The 18,971-nt window shown below is 36.7% G+C and overlaps 4 protein-coding genes across 8 annotated transcripts in view; 3 read left to right on the top strand and 1 right to left on the bottom strand.

Annotated features, from left to right (window-relative positions):
• Positions 1–18,971, top strand: part of LOC125801664 (zinc finger protein 271-like) — a 102,210-nt gene that overhangs the window by 1,150 nt on the left and 82,089 nt on the right. The window lies entirely within an intron of this gene.
• Positions 1–18,971, top strand: part of LOC111188756 (zinc finger protein 665-like) — a 427,711-nt gene that overhangs the window by 341,556 nt on the left and 67,184 nt on the right. The gene's annotated exons all lie outside the window — the stretch shown is intronic.
• The window catches only part of LOC111188587 (NACHT, LRR and PYD domains-containing protein 14-like), a 252,123-nt gene that overhangs the window by 199,814 nt on the left and 33,338 nt on the right, over positions 1–18,971 (bottom strand). The window lies entirely within an intron of this gene.
• The window catches only part of LOC125801539 (gastrula zinc finger protein XlCGF49.1-like), a 143,742-nt gene continuing 125,501 nt past the window's right edge, over positions 731–18,971 (top strand). The window contains exon 1 of the mRNA XM_049478355.1: positions 731–752. The gene's annotated coding sequence lies outside the window, so the exon portion shown is untranslated. The remainder of the gene's footprint in view (positions 753–18,971) is intronic.

Here is an 18,971-nt window from a genome sequence, read left to right as displayed (position 1 = left end):
AAATCTTAGTGTTGCCTGATTCAATTACCTGTTCTAGAAACGGAGCTGACCACGTTTAGTATGCTCCGAGTTAAAGTTAGAAACTTACCTTCAGTCAAGTTCGTCTTAGAAAGAAATATATTTTTTCTTATAATGTTACTTTTATAAAAGAGTTATGTCTCCTGAGTCAGAATACATTAATAAAGTCCCAGCGCAAAACTGTATTACCCAGCAACACTAGTTTTAGTACAGTCAAACCTCTGATATCTACATATTTATACTATTCGCCTAGTATTAAACATGCTGTCAGTGGCTAAAGAAATTTATTTTCTCCATATTGCTTCTTTAATTAAACAATAAATCATGTCGCTAGACATATCTGTATATGTTTAACAAAATATTTAAAATACTGGTAACATTTATAATAAATGTACATCAATTAACCATGCTTACAACAGTTACAAACATTGTAAAATGCCTAAACTTTTTAAATCACAAATGTTTAAATATTCTTTATTATTAAAATTCCTTAAACTATTGGCTCAGATCATAAGTAATTAACAGGATATACTTCATTTTTACTTCATAATGCCAAATATTTCTCAACCAAAATGTTAGTTTCTTCTATTCTGTTTCTTCTCAGTTTTTTCCATTCTTTAAGTGTATAAATTCCCTAAAATTCCATCGGGATAAATAAAATAAAGTATCTATCTATAATGCTTGTTTCGGTGGGTGACCCAGGCAGGTAGACGAGGAGACGGACGCAAGTGCAGGTAAGGGCAAAACAAATAATAATTTATTAAATAAATAACAAAGATAAACAAAGAAACAAGTAAACACGTAACAAAGATAATAAACCAAAATAAACGAGGGGGACTAGAGAACATAAACAAACTAGAGAAAATAATAACGATAAACAAACAGAGAATATATACAAGGAGCTGAACTAGAAATAAACACAAAGCAGGGTATATACAGGGAGCTAGGGAACACGGAGCTAAACAAGAAACTAGAAAAAACCAAACAAGAAATAAACAGAGAAAAACACAGAGCAAGGACTAGTAGTGATGGGTCTGACGACCCTGAAACCTCGACACATGCGCCGAGCTGTCAAGGCGAAACGCCGTGTCGGTGCGCGTATCAAGTTAAGGAAAACCACGTGACCGATACACTTCCTGTATCGTTTGGTAGCGATGGGTCTGACGACACTGAAACTTCAGCGCATGCACCGAGCAAACAAGGCGAACCCCTGTGTCAGACCGCGTATCATTTTAAGGAAAACCACGTGACCGATGCATTTCTTCGCGCAGTTGCTTGCAATGACTTTCTTAGTCCAGCAGATGTCGCCATTAAGTGATACAGCAACACAGTTTCAACACAGTGTCGATACAGTTTGGGAAATGTGCCATACACCCAATGAGGCTTCATCTGCCCATCACTAAGGACTAGGGCTATGAAACGCGGAGAAACACAGAGAGACAAAACAACAGAGGTTAGTGCAAAGACCGACCAGGGACAAGTGACAGAGGAGGGATATTTATAGTGACTTGAAACACACAAGAATTGGAAACACCTGGGGTAGGGGCGGAGCTACAAATGAGACTTGTGGTGGAAAATTACTGAGACAGGGGACACAGAGAAGCAGGGGTCACGTGGGAACAACACAACAGGCACAAGAACAGACAAAACAGGGCGAGGACCTGACAATGCTGGTTGTTTAGTTGTGTATTTTTTTTAAACAATGTCAAAGTGTGAAGTGACTTCTTATTCTTATTGTCACATTCACGTATTTATTGCATTGTATTATAATAATAATAATAATAATTTTAATAATAATCTGATTATTATTATTATTAATTATTAAGTATTATTGTTACTAAATATTATTAAGTATAATTATTATTAAGTATTATTATTATTAAGTATAATTATTATTACAGTGTTTTAACAGTTTTTATTAAACAGCATGGACAAAGATACTTTAATTTGCTAACATGTTTTATTCTGTGTATTAATACAGTACAATATGGAGTTTTCTGTTAAATTAGCAAGCTGTAGAATCTTGAGCTGTGATGTCATGTAGATGCATGAAATAAGTTTTCGCTGATACTGTTCTTTGTATATAAGAAAATCTATTACAGAAAAAATAATAATTAGTACGAAGAACAGCATCATCAACAAGCACCCAGGTTTGCTTGGAGAGAGCTGTTTTCTCAAATCTGATCTGTAGCTCTCTGGCTTGAATTGCTGAAGTCCAGCCTTTTATGTTTGAAAACACCTCACATCTGGAAACACTTAACGTACGCTCCTATAGCGCACATACATAAGTAAGTCTGACTCAATGTATGGGAGGGGAAAGAAGTGTTCCCCTTTCTAATGTGTTTAAGTTAGAGCCTAACTCCATCTGTTCCCTGTGGTCCAGAGGCCATTCTGTGGGGAAAATATATAGAATAATAGTGAATAACCCTGCTTAATGGTAAATAACCCTGCTTGCAAATATGTATGCTCAAATATACGTCAATATAATCTTTGGAGTTTTAAAGATGTTAAGAAGGTGTGCAAAGCGATTCCTTTAGCATTGATTCAGTTAATCAAACAAGTCATTTTATATTCAAAGGTGACTGTTTCGATGCCCACATTAAAAGTGAACGACTGTAATTTAGTTGACTCCAAGTGTAATAATAAGACTATCAATGATGATTTGAAACAGAAGATTTACTATGAATATAATGGAGCTTCTTTCAAGAAACTTCCTAATAATAAGAATATAAATATGACTTTTGATTATTCCAAATTTGTAAACTGGCCCATATCTCCTAAAGTGAAGGAGACCCATTTCAAAATTATAAATATGATTTATCCTGTAGCCCAGTTTCTTGAAAAAATATTCAAATTTGATGTTGAATTATGTACTTTTTGTAAGTCAGTAAATGAATCTCTGGAGCATTTGTTTTTTTCATGTCAATATTCACACACTTTTTGGATGGACATCAGAAATTGGATTAATATCAAACTTAATATTCCTTATTTTAAGGTGGAGGACATTTTGTTTTATATGAAAAACTTAAGTTCAGCTTTCTCTGATGCCATAAATATAATTTTACTTTTAGCAAAATACCACATTCACTGCAGTAACTGAAAGGGAAATAAGCCCTCTTTCCCCAGTTTCATGAATGAATTTAAGTCATATTATTCTTCATTAAGTAAATTAAGAAAATGGAAAACTGCTAGTATCATCTCACACCAGATCTCTAGTAAGCTTTTGTCTAAGATTATCATTTTATTACGTTGCTCCTCTAGTCTGTATGTAGCTATTATCCTCTACAAGAGTTTGTACTATTGTATATTGTTGTGTTTTGTATGTTGCTAAAAACAAAAACAAAAAATCGGCGCTGTGAGATCGCTGATCAAGCTTAACTTCCGTTTTCTGAATTCTAGATAGACTGATAGGTGTTTAAACTGATTATAATTCGAAAAAAATCTGTTTAATGTATAAGCCTGTGGTGTTTTTATTTATTTTTACATATACCAAGTCTGTAAACTACTTCACATTTCACATTTCTGTAATCTAGATAGACTGGGAGATAAATTACAAACAAAATACAAACATCAACCAGAAAATAATTTGTAATTAATAACAATTGATAATTATTAATAATTGTCTTTGTTCTGGAGCAGTTGATTTATAAACTGTGCGTTTTACACTGTCAAGTTAGTATTAACAGGTGTATAAGACATTTTAGAAATTTTATTAGTTTAGCATTATAGCAAAGCTATTTGGGTTATACCCATCTTTTGGGGGGTGATCTTTGACCAGTTGTAGTATTTCTCAAGCTAACAAATATATATATTTTTTTTCTTAAAATACACAGCACATTATTATAAATAACAGCTGTCTGCGCCTGGTTTTGCTGGACCTGAAATTCTGCATGGTACATTTTATCAGTGTCATGGTGAGCACAGAATGCAGACACGTGCAGATTAGGGCTGGACCCGAATATTCGGGTATTCGGATATTCGTTGGTTGAGTAGGTATTCGGTTTTTAATTTTGGTATTCGGATATTCGTTTTTTTTCTCCTTTCCAGAGTTCCACCTCACTCTAACCACTTCTGTTTTCGCGGGTCCCGTCAGAATATCTTGCGCGCGGATCAGAACTGAACTGTTATTGGCTGGAGTGGGAGTTTAATCCAGACGATGCGGGAGCAAATTAATAAATAGTTAAGAAAACTGTAATAATTGTAAAAAAAAAAAAAAACCTAAAGAAAACTCTCAACGCGCAGGATGGACCGACACACACACGCACACACCGATGGTGTTTGGACTGGGGTAAGGAACGGGACCTCACTATTCAGCGCTGCTGTTTTAATAAATATATAAGTAAATTTGAAGCATTAAATGTAGTTTATTTAATTTACATTAGGAACGTGGGGCGGGAGCGGCAGAAATGTGTATGTGGCGGGCGGGCGCGGGATTAAAAGAAGCAATTTTTTTTGCGGAGCGGTAACGAGACAGAAACGCGGGAGTGTGGAAGAGTGGGTTTAAAAATCAGTCTCGCGCAGACCTCTATTATACATGATAAAAAAAAATGAAGGCTCTTCGAAACTGAATTATATAATAAAACGTAAGGGGTAATGTGGCAACAGTAGGGGCTAAATCGGTTACAAAAGCCTGGCCTACAAAAATGATGTCTGAACGAATTTCCTCTTATCTAATATAATTTAAAATGGTTTAAAAATATAAAATAATTTCTAAGCAAACGGAATATTTAATATTGAGCTTATAGCCCAAGTGCAAAAATACAAAATCAGTAATAGGACTATGCCCTGCACAATCCTTAAACCGAAATAGACCAAGTACAATAACGTCATTAACAATGACTTTCCTCTACTCTAATATAATTTAACATGGTTTAAAAATATAAAATAATTTCTAAACAAACGAAATATTTAATATTGAGCTTATAGCCCAAGTGCAAAAATACAAAATCAGTAATATGCCCTGCACAATCCTTTAACCGAAATAGACCAAGTACAGTTTACAACGACTGTCCTCTAATATAATTAACAATGTTTAACTGTGCAATATTGAACAGAGAACACTTTTCAAGAAAGAAAATTTAAAGCTGTGCTATTGGCACTTTGACATTTTTTGCAACTGGCAGGAAAACAATTATATAAATAACACAATTTAAAGTGTATAGTAAATTAATACATTTATTACAAAGTATCATGTATAAAATATAAACAACACACAACAGTATTTAAGTAAAGTAAATCCCAAATTTATATTTTAGCATGTAGATAAACATGTACTGCATAGATATCTCCATTTGCAAAAACAGTATTTATAATAAACGGTATGATATAAATATCAAACATAATACAAAATAACAAAGAATTATACAACTTAAAAAAAAAGATAAATAAATAAATAATAATAATATATATATAATATATATATACACATCAATAAAAACAGCAAATCATATTCTTGAATAAATACTTAAATGCACTTAAATGCATCTGTCTGCATATAGAGATGCTGTTAGTGCTGCTAAGACAACCTACTTTTCTGACCTCATTAACATTCAGCATAGAACAAACTCTCGGCACCTCTTCTCAACAGTTGATAAGCTATTTAAAAGTCCAGACAGCACTCTTGTACCCTCTCCAGCCCTTTGTAACACTTTCCTACACTTCTTCGACTGCAAAATAGCAAATATTCATAAATCCCTGATCTCTGCTTCTTCTGGACCCCCCTCTCACTCCTCTCATACTACCAACCTCTCTCATTTTAACATTTCTTCCGCCTCTCTTGCTGCCTTTAACAGTATTGACTCTTCCTTTATCGCTAATATTGTAATGTCTTCTAAGACCACAACCTGTGCTCTAGATCCACTCCCCACCAACTTAACTAAAGCCTGCGTACCTGCCTTGCTCCCCCACCTCACTGTTCTCATCAATCAATCACTTCTCCTTGGTCAGGTTCCATCTGTTTACAAAACGGCTGCAGTCACTCCTATACTAAAGAAACCTGGTATCGGCCCTTCTAACCTCAACAACTATCGCCCTATTTCCAATCTCCCCTTCCTGTCTAAAGTCCTTGAAAGAACTGTGGCCTGCCAATTGCAACATTATCTTGAATCACAAAACCTATTTGAACCCTTTCAATCTGGTTTCCGACCCTTCCACAGTACTGAAACGGCATTGGTCAAGGTTATTAACGATTTACTGGTAGCTGCTGATGCTGGTGCTCTCAACATTCTTTTGCTACTAGATTTAAGTGCTGCATTTGACACAATTAACCACTCTATCCTTCTATCTCGACTCTGTGAACTTGGCATCGTTGGCACTGCCCTGGACTGGTTCTCATCTTACCTAACTGACAGAAAACAATTTATTTCATTGGCTGGCTATTCCTCCCATACCTCTGTGATTAAACACGGAGTACCACAAGGATCAGTCCTTGGACCTCTCCTCTTCATCATCTATATCCTTCCTCTTGGGCCTCTGTTGCGTCACTTTAACCTAGATGCGGATGACACCCAAATTTATCTTAGCACTAGTTCTATCAATAACCCACCCACTACTCATTTAGAAAGCTGTCTCTCTGCGATCCAGAACTGGATGAAGGATAATTTTCTCATGCTAAACAGTAATAAGACCGAGCTCATCCTAATCAGCACTAAATCAGTCCTCAATCAAACTCCTACTCTCTCTCTCAACTTTGGTGGTACAGTAATCTCTCCCTCTACCCAAGTCCGAAATTTGGGCGTTCTTCTAGATTCCACTCTCTCTTTTACAGCTCACATCAACTCTGTGGTGAAAACTGCATTCTTTCATCTGCGCAGAATAGCTAAAATTCGACGATCCCTTACTCAGTCCACTGCTGAAATACTCCTTCATGCTTTTATTTCCAGCAGACTAGATTACTGTAACTCCTTGCTCGCTGGCATTAGTTCTTCCTCTATCCATAAACTCCAGATGGTACAAAACGCAGCTGCCCGTTTACTCACTCACACTCGCACCCATGAACACATTACACCTGTTCTCCAAAATCTTCACTGGCTCCCTGTTAAATACAGGATTCAATTCAAGATTCTCTTACTTACCTATAAGGCATTAAATAATCTTGCACCTCCTTATCTGTCAAACCTCCTTCTTCCTTACAGACCATCTCGATCCCTTAGGTCTGCTACTGCTGGACTTCTTAAAGTCCCAGCCTCTAAACTCCGTGGCTTTGGTGATCGGGCTTTTTCCAGACTTGCTCCTCAACTATGGAATTCTCTCCCATCTGCGGTCAAACAATCCTCCTCTCTTTCCTTGTTCAAATCTACACTCAAGACTCACCTCTTTTCTCTTGCCTACGGCCTTCCCTCTGTTTAATGTACTTGTAGTGGTTACAATGGATACCGAACTATTTACCTGATATCAATATTAATTTTAATATTAATATTAAAGGTTAATAGGGCGCCAGTAGCGGCTAGCTACAAAATTTATATTTAACCTCAGGGTGAGTTCTTGTCGGTTTCAGAAAGTCTTTGAACCACGGGAGGAACACACTTAAGTCAAGAATTGGCTAAATCAAGTAATGTTTATTTAGAATAAAAGTAATACATGGATATATGCAGAATTAGATAGTGGGCATAATTCAAACAACAATTTGAGAGTGAAATTCAAGCACGCTGATGATAACAGTCTTACAACCAAACCTTCTCATCGCATATATGAATAACCCAAACAACCGAAATGTATAAGTAGATAAAAATAAACAAATCAATACCCAGCTTAATATACCAAAGGGGAAGTAATTATGATAACCCACTAGGAGATAAACCTAAATATGACTAACTAAACCCACTATAAGAATATTAGGAGATTAAACAAGATTATATGTGATTATATACTGCTATAAACGAACTAACTACTAAAGAAGCAAAAACGCTCTAAATCCAAGCTAATTGAGTTAAACTAGATTACATTAGAACTATGGAACTGACAGGGATCACCACCATCTCAACCGGGAATGACTATAACTGAGAACTTAGCAAGACTCAACCTAACCAGACCAACAGAACGCCACCAGAGAATTAGAGATTTAACCAGCGCCTCACTTTGCGTTGACCGGCCTCGGGCAACCGGTGTCGTCTCTGCCGCGAAGGGAACCGTTGGTGTCGACCGCCAGGAAGGGTAGCTCGATCCAAGTGGCCGAAGCGGGTTCTTCAGGTGGACTTCACGGTGCAAGCAGGGCTTCGGTTCCAACGGCAAGCGGGAGCCTCGCTCCGGGCAGCTGATTGATTCAGGATTCTCTTCGCGTCTGGGTCTGGTACGGCGAGCGATGTATAACGCTAAAGATGAGCGGTGAACTATAGGCAGCTCCGTAGCGCTAAGGTGGTTCAATAGCTGGAAGCACCTAATTCTCTAATTCTGTTGATAATCGCTGGACTTGTGTTGGTCAGCGCGGATGCGCTGCAAGCGCAGCTCAAGCTAAGATCTATGACTCAAAAACTTAAGAATCACTAAGCTGAATCTAAGAGAAAGTAAAACAAAAGAGAGAGTACAAAATTCTAACTAAAACTCTAAGTTAAAATTACTTCTAAGAAAAAAAAAAATTGAACTTAACTAAACCTAAAAAGCGCACGAACTCCGAACTGCGAACCACGAACTACTCCTGAATAATCTAACACCCCCCTTTATTGGAAACACATTCCCTTCGTGACGTATTGGCCCTAACTTGTGATAGGTTTCCTAACTGCAAGTATAATCTCTAAAAACCCAATCAGCTCCAGGTAGGTGGAGTCTTGCCTGGACGACTCCCCCTTTTTTTCTTTTATTAACTTAAACCTTAACATTCTTAAATGATCAGATTAAACAATTGCTTATTTAAAATATACTTTGACATAGAAAACCCACAATTTCCCCACATTCACCCACTGTTGCATAGCATTTTAGTGATATGAATAAACATCTCAGAACTGAAATCCTAACCAGACAATTAGATAATCATAGTTGATTTTGAGGTGTAAGAATGGAAAGAAATATAACACATGACCAGGGAATACACTAACTTCCACGCATCGGACTCTTAGAAAGGAAAGAAAGAAACTCGTTATGAACTTTAAACTTATTAATTCAAGATTTGGTTATTAACCTGATTAAAGTATTGTGGAAACATGCCCTGATAGCTTTTAAGTAATTATTTTAACCAGACTGCTAGTTTGTTGCCATCCGTATTCTTTTTGTAGTTAATGTTCATTCACGTCTTAAGAACACATTTTGTTTTTAATGTTTTAACATTTTTCAGCCTTAAATTTCCTTTTTGAAAAGGCAGACTCTCCTGTGTATTTGAAGAGATAAGAACTCTGGCCGTCGTAATTCACACCTCTCCCCCACTAAGGAATGCGGGTCTCATTGCTCTGGTTAACATAATTTCAGACCTCTTTAAATCAGAAATTCACTATACCTTTATACTTTTATACTTTGTTCTTTACTAAACAGGAAAATGTATCTATATAACCAAAGCAAAGGTTAAAATTACGCTGACTAGTTGCAATAGTTCAACCAATGACAAACAAGACATAATTCTTCAGCCTGGAACCTGTAGAAGAAAATGAAGGTAAACCTCAAAATTGTTCTCTTGATTAGAAAGTGTTTCATCACATTGCTTGATACCCTGCTTCTCACAATATTAGAATTAACCAACAGTTATTTAAGTTATAGTAAAAACATATACATATGTAATTTTTCGATCATAGCCTCGTGCTCCAAGAAAAGTTCCTTTCTTCTCCTGCGGGTGGCAGTATTGTCTTGTTAAATGGTCCACGGGTCCTGGACCAGTAAAAGGGTCACGCTGTGTGCGTGAGTGTGTAAATTAGATGTGACTGTTTAAGAGGTGTGCTCCGAAGATAGCGGATCAGCAGGTGACATGTTAATCCCCAAAGTTTATGGGTCTTTTGTTCAGATGCTTTTAGCGAGACAGATGTTTCCAGCAAATGGTCGTAAAAGTCGTTAAAGTGTTATCATTCAAGGTTGGAGAGATCCCCCTATGTTCTCCTTTGGAATTCCTTAAGTGGATTTAAGGGAACAGAGTTGTGATTTCAAAATGAGATATCAGGCTATCTGCTACATACTATACCACTTATCCCTGCTGTCTGTTCTCGTACTATGTTGATTGTCTGTCACCACTTGTTGTGTAATGTTTCTATTTGTTTTCACAAATGATGACTGTAAGCGTCTTTGGGTTTTAGAAAAGCGCTATATAAAAATAAAGTATTATTATTATTATTATTATTACTAGACTGATGTAGTAGATGAATAAAAAACTGATACTATTATTGCTACTGGAACAAAGCCTCTGGGGTGGGTTTCCCGAAAACGATCAACCTTAGCGAATAACGAACGAACTAACGAATGACGTGAGTAAAGAACGAGCCAGTTCTGCGAGTGTTTCCCAAAGAGCTTCGCAACGTGAAAATTAACAAAGGAGGCTAAAGAACGTCTTTGTTGACTCCTCCCCCGAAACAGCGCACTCAATCGATCCACACATATCGATTATTATGCAGTATTTATTCAGTATTACACCCTAAAAATGTAAAAAGGTGTTGTAATCATCAATATTATACATATTTTGAAATTTAAATTACAAAAGGATGTACTTTGGCATTAATAAAATACTCCTACAGATACATATGGCTAAATAAATAAGTCATATGTTTATATATAAATGTTTAATAAACATTAAACTTAAAACTTTGTTAATATATTATATTAATAGATATTGTACAAATATTATTAATAGTAATATTGATAATAATATTAATTTATTATTATTATTATAATTATTAATAGTATAAAAATAATATAATAATACATATACGTATGTTCCGGTGTGTAAATATATATATACACTGCTCAAAAAAATAAAGGGAACCCTCAAATAACACATCCTAGATCTAAATGAATGAAATATTCTCATTGAATACTTTGTTCTGTACAAAGTTGAATGTGCTGACAACAAAATCACACAAAAATCATCAATGGAAATCAAATTTATTAACCAATGGAGGCCTGGATTTGGAGCCACACACAAAATTAAAGTGAAAAAACACACTACAGGCTGATCCAACTTTAATGTAATGTCCTTAAAACAAGTCAAAATGAGGCTCAGTATTGTGTGTGGCCTACACGTGCCTGTATGACCTCCCTACAACGCCTGGGCATGCTCCTGATGAGGTGGCGGATGGTCTCCTGAGGGATCTCCTCCCAGACCTGGACTAAAGCATCCACCAACTCCTGGACAGTCTGTGGTGCAACGTGACGTTGGTGGATGGAGCGAGACATGATGTCCCAGATGTGCTCAATCGGATTCAGGTCTGGGGAACGGGTGGGCCAGTCCATAGCTTCAATGCCTTCATCTTGCAGGAACTGCTGACACACTCCAGCCACATGAGGTCTAGCATTGTCCTGCATTAGGAGGAACCCAGGGCCAACCGCACCAGCATATGGTCTCACAAGGGGTCTGAGGATCTCATCTCGGTACCTAATGGCAGTCAGGCTACCTCTGGTGAGCACATGGAGGACTGTGCGGCCCTCCAAAGAAATGCCACCCCACACCATTACTGACCCACTGCCAAACCGGTCATGCTGGAGGATGTTGCAGGCAGCAGACCGCTCTCCACGGCGTCTCCAGACTCTGTCACGTCTGTCATGTGCTCAGTGTGAACCTGCTTTCATCTGTGAGGAGCACAAGGCGCCAGTGGCGAATTTGCCAATCCTGGTGTTCTCTGACAAATGCCAAGCGTCCTGTACGGTGTTGGGCTGTGAGCACAACCCCCATCTGTGGACGTCGGGCCCTCATACCATCCTCATGGAGTCGGTTTCTAACCGTTTGTGCAGACACATGCACATTTGTGGCCTGCTGGAGGTCATTTTGCAGGGCTCTGGCAGTGCTCCTCCTGTTCCTTCTTGCACAAAGGCGGAGGTAGCGGTCCTGCTGCTGGGTTGTTGCCCTCCTACGGCCTCCTCCACGTCTCCTGGTGTACTGGCCTGTCTCCTGGTAGCGCCTCCAGCCTCTAGACACTACGCTGACAGACACAGCAAACCTTCTTGCCACAGCTCGCATTGATGTGCCATCCTGGATGAGCTTCACTACCTGAGCCACTTGTGTGGGTTGTAGAGTCCGTCTCATGCTACCACGGGTGTGAAAGCACCACCAACATTCAAAACTGACCAAAACATCAGCCAGACAGCATAGGTTCTGAGAAGTGGTCTGTGGTCCCCACCTGCAGAACCACTCCTTTATTGAGTGTGTCTTGCTAATTGCCAATAATTTCCACCTGTTGTCTATTCTATTTGCACAACAGCAGGTGAAATTGATTGTCAATCAGTGTTGCTTCCTAAGTGGACATTTTAATTTCACAGAAGTTTGATTTACTTGGAGTCTTATTGTGTTATTTGAGTGTTCCCTTTATTTTTTTTGAGCAGTGTATATATATATATATATATACGCACACACTGTAAAGCTCCAGCTCATCCTAAATCAACATCTCAGTTGGGTTTAGGTCAGGGGATTTTGAAGGCATGCACCTCTTTGTTAACTAGATAATTCCATATGAGTCAATAAATTGTTTTCATAGTTTTAATATTAATCGACAATGTAAAAAAAAAAAATAAATAATAAAAAAAAAAGAGACGCGTCAACTTTTGACTGGTATTTATATATTTGCGAGCTGACACACCCCAGAGTTTGCCCAGATGAACGGACACAATGTTGATTAGAAGCACCTAAATAAAGAATAATATTAAATATTACCTGCACATTCACCGATACCCTTTACAATACGTGTAGGTGTGAGTAAAGACACTGCAGGCGTCCCGTGCACCGGACCTACAGTACCAGGAATTATCCCAATAGAATGGAAATATATTTATATTGTGCTGTAATTCCCGGGCTGGTGGGAAGTGTATATAAGTGTGTGTATGCCACATAACAGCCTGATTACAGAATCCACGGACTTGGTGACTTTGCAGCTTTGCTTAGACCGTGAGCATCATCTGCAGGAATCTGGATTTTTAATAATTTATGGGTTTGATTGGTCAATTCCAGTATGCCCAGTCAGACTACACAGAGAAAGTTGGCATTATAATATAATATAATATAATATAATATAATATAACTCACTCACTTACTCACTCATCGTCAACCGCTTTATCCGTTAAGGGTCGTGGGGGGTGGCTGGAGTCTATACCAGCCGGCATCGGGCGGAAGGCAGTATACACCCTGGACAGGCCGCCAATCCATCGCAGGGCAGAGAGACACACAGACACATCCACTCACACACTCACACCTAAGGGGCAATTTTTATCCGACATCCAATTAGCCTGAACTTTGGACTGTGGGAGGAAACCGGAGCACCAGTAGACACGGGAAATAATAATATAATATAATAATATTAATTATTATAATAATAATTATATATATAATATAATTGATTATAATTAATAGTAACATAATATAATTGTTTTAACCAGGGAAATTATATTTTTTCTCCCTCAAAATTGGCGGTCCCTGGTGTTTAAGGTGCTGAACTGCAAGTAGAGATCCCCTAAAGAAGCTCTTAAGAATAACGACTGGGTGAGGGCACTCGTTAATCTGCGAGCGAGTTTACGTAGTACTTTAGTTACGCACGGGTTTGGGAAACACTCTTTAATTAACGATCAATCTTAAGTACGAGTTAACGAAGTTCTTAGCGTAACGAAGCTTTCAGGAAACCCACCCCTGATCTCTATTATTAATTTTATTCCTCTTGCTTGTAGACTTGGAACCAAAATGTCATCCCAATCAAACCAGTAAAAAAAATTCTAATTGAATATAACATTAGTTTTTGCATTAAGGTTTTTATCTCACAGCAATAATAATGAAGGAGAAAATAGATGTACTTTACATAAATAGAACAGATATAGTTAATCATAATATCAAAAATGAATATTGTTTATGCATTAATATAGCATAGATCATAAATTAACTATTTTTTTGAAGAGACTGCATGAGACGATGCTTCCGTCCACCTGAACGGTCCCGTGCATTCCAAAGCCAAACCTTTGCAACCTGCTCGATCTCTGCATCCTTTGGTGGTGGCATGATTGATCTTCTCACGGCCTCTTAAAATGATAATATAGAGATATGAGAATGCAGTCAGGTAAATACTACATCTGTTAGTGTCTTTTCATGTACAATGCTTAATTTTAGAGAAATTTGCAGACTGTATTTGATTACAGTGATTCTTATATAGTGATAGTTATTTGAATTTGAATTTCTTCAGGCTATTCATGGTGAAACATAATCAGTGTTGGGAAGTAACGGATTACATGTAACGGCGTTACGTAATCAGATTACAAATTATGAGTAACTGTAATCCGTTACAGTTACTGTTTCAGTAAATGGTAATCAGATTACAGTTACTCTGCTAAAATAAATGGATTACATTGCGGTACTTTTCTATTTTTGGTCTTCCAATCCAACACTGACAAAACGCAATCACATTCACATAAATCACGACATCAGAATATTCTATGATTCACAACCTCCTGCTCAGAATGTTTTCACTGCAGAAGCGCCCCCTAGCCCGTCGTCGGGCCCGTTCTGACTATGTAATGTAGAATGCTTATAAGCATCAAATATTCTAAACACACCGACCAAATAACCGACTCATATTCTTTAGTACTAATTTAACTACCTGCATGCAAATTTACAGCCATCTACATGAAACCAGTCGCCAGAAATCGCCAACTGAAAACAGCCTGTTTTTTCACATTGTTTACATGGGGAACACGCCTCCCCAACAAAATAGCCTTATAAAATATTATTAGTATATAAAATAACATCATATTACATTATAGAAAATTCACTTACTATCACAGCATCCACAATACAGCACTGACCCGCAGATAAAATATCCATAAAGTCCTTTATTCGCCTGCTCACTTCTCCTCACAAACATGCGTTTATTTTCAGCGGTCCACAAACCACTATTTTTCTTGAGTGATCGTCTTTTGAACCAATAACGTGAGCGCTGGATCAATCCAATCCAATCAAATCAGGTCATAGCCTTTCTCCAGCGTCACAAAAGTGATTGACACCTATTTCAACCAATAGTCCACCCTTAGACGAAAACATTGGTACGTAATTTTCCCTGATTGGTCTCCTAATTGCTGGGGGAGGGGCATGCCTAACCGCTGTCACCAAATTCGCTAGTTGCATGAGACGACGCTGCCTGTTTCCGGTCTACGACTGGTAGGCGGAGTCATTTCCGCTTTTCAGCGCCGGTCAGCAGACAGTATGGCTTTCTACACGCGATCTCTCCAGGACTTACCAAAAATAACTATAAATGATGTACAGCGCCCAGGAGTAAGAGAGAATATATATATATAAATATTATTTTTGATCTATTTTTAAGTTATTCCCTGTGTCTAGACCCTCTGTAAGTTATAAATATGTATAATGTATACTGGCATCGGGATATATATATAGTTGTTTACTATTGTATATCCTAAGTTTCAAACAGTTCAGTGTGTGATTAACCCAGAACCCATTATTTATAATATATTATATATATATATTTTATATTTATATTTTGTATATATATATTTTATATTTATATTATATATATATATATATATATATATATTATTTATAAATAATTATGTATATATAGATATAGATAGAGAGAGAGATAGATAAGTTCTACCCTGTGTCTAGACCCTCTGTAAGTTATACTGGCATCGGGAGATATATAGTTGTTTACTATTGTATATCCTTAGTTTCAAACAGTTCAGTGTGTGATTAACCCAGAAGTTCTCTAAAATTGTTTGTTAATGTTTAATATGCATTTATATTACATTAGTATTCAAACCGTAAAATATTTGTGTTCCCTCATTATCCCAATAATATGTAAACAACGTTTGTTTTACCTGAATCAATTTTGTATTTTTTTTTGTATTCAAAACTGGCTCTGGATTCTTATGGGTCAATTTATTTATTTTTATTGAATAAGCTTGTAAATATGCCTTAAACTTTTCATGTGACCAACAGTAATGAATTTTATAAAAGAAAAACTGGCCCATTGCCTTCGTTATTGGAAATAAAGGCATGAAATAGTATTGTTGTTGAATTTAATTTTTTTTATTTTATTATTAAAATATAACAGTTTGGTATGTTTCCCAGTGTCTCCAATTTTTTATAGAGGATCCTTTAATTATAAAAATAACACAGTCAGTTTTTTTTGTTTTGTGTTTTTCGTTTCTCCTTAACTTTAAAAACACTCATGGTCGCTTTCACTCTGTACTCCTGCCGGCAGTTCTCCCCACAACAACTCCAACCGGAAACTAGTATACCTACCACTCACTACCCGGAAGTTAGGTGGCGCCATCTTGTGCACAGAGCCAATTCCCTCTGCAAAACATAAGTGCGCCCACAGCGTGCATACGTTTGATTTTGTTTGTCATTTCATCAAAAAGTATTAATATTACTCTGAAATAGACTTACATTCATTTATTTTATCACAAACAAACAAAAAAATTACAAACTCTGGCTGTATAGAGACAGATTTACTGGAGAGGTTTTGAACACTTTGGAGACGCCTGGTGGACACCTAATATAATGCAGTGTAACTCTTCAATGCATTGTGATATAAATTACAAATTTTGTAATTTGTTTGTCAAGACCCTACTGAATCAGGAAATGTAGAGAATGATTGACTATTCATCACCAACATCCATACACACATTGTAAACTCTAAATAAAACAGGAGCTTTTTTTTTTTACATTTTCTTCTGCATTTGATGTTCTCAAATGGAACTTAAATAATGGAAATTAAAGTGTTGAAGTGAATTATTGTTTACTGTTTATGATTACACTGCATTTGACATTTAATAATAAAACATTCAAATTATATTTTGTTTGCATTTGTGAGTTCTTAGAAAAGGAACAGATTGTAATCGCATTAAATCCTATTGGACCGAATTGTATCGTATAAAGACATTATTTGAGGTATCGTAGATTATCGTATCGCTGACTAAAATAATCGTATTGTATCGTATCGTAATGAATCTTGTGATTTACACCCCTAGATAATCCTGGCAAAAAATCCACCTGCAGAAAGTGGCAAACCTGCAAATAGTTAGCTTACAGTTGTTGTTACATTGTTTGGTTTTTAATGATTTTATCATCAATTTATAGAAGTGTTTTATAAAATTGTTTGATGAAATGGTTTCATAAGTATTTTTATAGGGTGATTGAAAAGGCTGTTTTATTTGTCTATCTATTAACTGGAAGGAAAAATAAAACAATAATATGCAAGATGTGGTTGCTACATTCATTCAGGCTTAAAAAAACGACAATATTGTAAGTAATCCAAAGTAATCAGATTACGTTACTCACTTGAAGTAATGTAACTGATTACGTTACAAATTACATTTTGAGTGATGTAATCAGTAATCTGTAAGGGATTACATTTTAAAAGTAACCTTCCCAACACTGAACATAAATAGCCTTTACAGTCACTGTGTGTGACTGGTAGTTACATTCTATAAACATGTGAGGTGGCCGATATCAGGATATCAGGTTCACAAAAATACCAAAACTTTTTAAAATGATATCTTTCCCTTAGCTTAACTGGCTATCTTTGCATTAGCTTAACTGAATATCTTTCCCTTAGCTTAACTGGCTATCTTTGCATTAGCTTAACTGAATATCTTTCCCTTAGCTTAACTGGCTAGCTTTCCATTAGCTTAACTGGCTATCTTTCCCTTAGCTTAGCTGGATATCTTTCCCTTAGCTTAACTGGCTAGCTTTCCCTTAGCTTAACTGGCTATATTTCCGTTAGCTTAGTTGGATATCTTTCCCTTAGCTTAACTGGCTATATTTCCGTTAGCTTAGCTGGCTAGCTTTCCCTTAGCTTAACTGGCTATATTTCCGTTAGCTTAGCTGGATATCTTTCCCTTAGCTTAACTGGCTATCTTTCCCTTAGCTTAACTGGCTATCTTTCCCTTAGCTTAACTGGCTATCTTTCCCTTAGCTTAACTGGCTATCTTTCCCTTAGCTTAACTGGCTATCTTTCCCTTAGCTTAGCTGGATATCTTTCCCTTAGCTTAAGTGGATATCTTTCCATTTTCCATTTCCCTTAATATTTCCCTTAGCAAGCCATTGTTCCCTTAGCTGGTTATTGTTGACATACTTGGATATAAAGTTAACTTACTTAACAGCAGTCTTTCTCCAAGAGCCGAGATAAGCTGCCAACTTGGGAGCCCCTCTTGTTATTTAAATGTGAGGTAAATTCTCATTCTAACTTAGGACAATGCTAACTTTTTTTAGCACAATGCTAACTTCAACATAGCTACCCTTATAATGCTACAATAACCTGAGAGTGGTAACTGCATTAGCACCACATTAGCATATCTTAGCAAAAAATAGAAAAGCGTATAGTAGAACAGAAATTATAACTTACCTTTCAGTCACTTTGACAGACCAAAGTCACTCACTGACTTTGCCTTTAAGCTTGATCGTTGCTCTGTGGTAAAGGGACGTGCAGGGAGGGGGGAGGGGGAGGGGGGTGGATTCGTTGGTCACATGATCCTCACAATTAAATATCACATGCAAAAATAAAAAAAAATATGTAACTTTTATAACCTTGCTGGCTTACACAAAGTGTATAGTCAAGCACAAATACATTTATAATTTAATATTTTTATTTATTTATTATCAGCACAATCAGTAATAAAGGTGAGATTATGAATCAGCACCATGGAGCAAATTCGTAGCTATCCAAAATATTAAATAAAAATATTTTTATAAATAAAAATGTATAGCTATACAGTATATGTCTTGAAAAATATGAGATGTTACTATGTGTGTGTGTGTGTGTGTCCCTCCAAAGGTCTCTGCACAACTCTGCTGTGGTACCTTGATTTTTCTCCACTTTTGGTTTAGAAAATCT

Source organism: Astyanax mexicanus, chromosome 4, assembly GCF_023375975.1.
Source record: "Astyanax mexicanus isolate ESR-SI-001 chromosome 4, AstMex3_surface, whole genome shotgun sequence".
NCBI classification, from domain to species: Eukaryota; Metazoa; Chordata; class Actinopteri; order Characiformes; family Acestrorhamphidae; genus Astyanax; species Astyanax mexicanus.
Note: the sequence above shows the minus strand (reverse complement) of the source record. Positions and strands in the feature narration are given on the sequence as shown.